A 1,793-nucleotide genomic window follows, 5' to 3' on the forward strand; every position below is an offset into this window, starting at 1 on the left:
TGTATAGTGGTTCGTCTCCGCCTTAGCGGGAGACTACGTCCACTTGAAAGCTTATACTAGTGTGTTGAGTCTTGCGGCCCAAGGGGGATTACAAAGCATGTAATGGGATTGGTTGTAATGAAATTGGTGTTTAAGTGGGAGGAGGCATTCCTTTTATAGGTGAAGGAAGCCATCTCCTTTACATGGTTTTCGATGTGGGACAAGCAAACAACTATTCTAGTATAGAAATGCATATTGTGGAGGCAACTTGGCAAGGCCGGAAAGGTGGCTTCCCGGCGGCGGATTTGCGACTTCCGGATACCGTAGCGTAGCTTGAACATAGGGCTACAAGATGCAAGTAGCGGTTGGGCCTCACCATGGCTTGTGGGTGTCCCAAAGAGGGTGTTAATTATGCTTGGTGATGTAGCAAATACTCCATATTGTTGGAGGTATGTACAATACTCTTATCTGGGACCAGTTTCTATGGGTAAAGCTTCAGCAATTTCTTGTTTCATCAAAACATAAGAATACTTGCTGTTGTTAGCTTGACTCTCATATGTACTTTGGTGTGTATAAGGACTTGAACAACTTTGAAAGTGATCCGGAGGAGTTTGCTAAAACCTTGTGTGCAGATTTAGGTGTTCATGACCCTGAAGATGGTGTAAGTCGCTGCATTCTATATCATTCTTGTTTAACAAATGCAATTTTTTTTTTTTCATTAGTAAATGCAAGGTGTTTTGGTTAAGGCTTTTGGTTTGTGTCAAAGTTGGAACCTTGATCACTTTTCAGTGTGCTAAAAGAAGTAATTCTTATTGCAGCCTGCTATTGCTTTTGCAATTAGAGAACAGCTGTATGAGGTTAGATTTTATTGCTTTTTTTGTACCTCACATGAGGTACATTGTATGTGCGATTAATTTAATGAGTATTTTAGTCTTTGTTCAGTTACTGTGGGGGAAATGGTGAAATTGAGGTTGTGTCCTCTATGAATGAGGGCTTGGGGAAAACTGTGAGGAATAGAGCTTGGGGAAAACTGTGAGGAATATATAATGCAAGGAAATTTTGAGGGACTGACATTTTGTGCTCATCTACTTTTTATAAGAGCTTTAGTATTTGATCATGCATGATGCTCTCAATACCTTGACAGTTTATTAATTGCATCTACTTTTCTTTCCTTGCAGTAATTTTGCTTACAACTATCTTAGTGGTACAATACTAAAGGAATGGGCTTCAAGCTTGCAGTGATTTTGCTTACAACTATCTTGGGAGATCGAGCAAATTGTATTCTTTTTTATTATCATGTAAAGCTCATGAAACTTGAAAGCTTGTTAAGCTAATGAAATAGATATAGGCACTTGGGCAAGCTTAATTCTTGTCTAAATGTTAGGATGAATACTGCTGATGGAATGAAATGGTTTTTGGAATCAAGGATATGTTGTTCAATTGTGTATATCTTCTTTTCTATCTCAGACAATTCAATACCAATAACAAACGAACATAAAGAAAAAAGAAAGAAAAAACTGTTGTCTGAAGCAATGACACACAATAGCTTTAATAGTTTTCCTATTGTCTTGTTCAAAGTCAGTCAATAGTATTCAATTACATTGCTGATCTACAAGCTTCATTCAGACAACAGTTTTTGTACAAATCAATGTTCTCTAAATATTCATTACACGTCAACATTCTTCCAGGGTCTGCCAACTGAAATTACTTTGCACAAGAGTTCTGGTACAAATTGCTGTTGTTCTTCATGCATGGTATTCAGACAACAGACGGTGTAGTAGCTGCTGTTGTAGTAAACTTTGTCAGACGACAGT

At 37.9% G+C, this 1,793-nt stretch overlaps 1 long non-coding RNA gene across 1 annotated transcript; it reads left to right on the forward strand.

Moving 5' to 3' along the window:
- Nucleotides 1–434: 434 nt before the first annotated feature.
- LOC133718490 (uncharacterized) lies at nucleotides 435–1,426 on the forward strand. Its single transcript, XR_009850329.1, has 4 exons — nucleotides 435–466; nucleotides 557–640; nucleotides 798–836; nucleotides 1,158–1,426. It is a non-coding gene; the product is annotated as an uncharacterized LOC133718490 (long non-coding RNA).
- The last annotated feature ends 367 nt before the right edge of the window (nucleotides 1,427–1,793 follow it).

Source organism: Rosa rugosa, chromosome 6 (assembly GCF_958449725.1).
Source record: "Rosa rugosa chromosome 6, drRosRugo1.1, whole genome shotgun sequence".
Lineage (NCBI taxonomy): Eukaryota > Viridiplantae > Streptophyta > Magnoliopsida > Rosales > Rosaceae > Rosa > Rosa rugosa.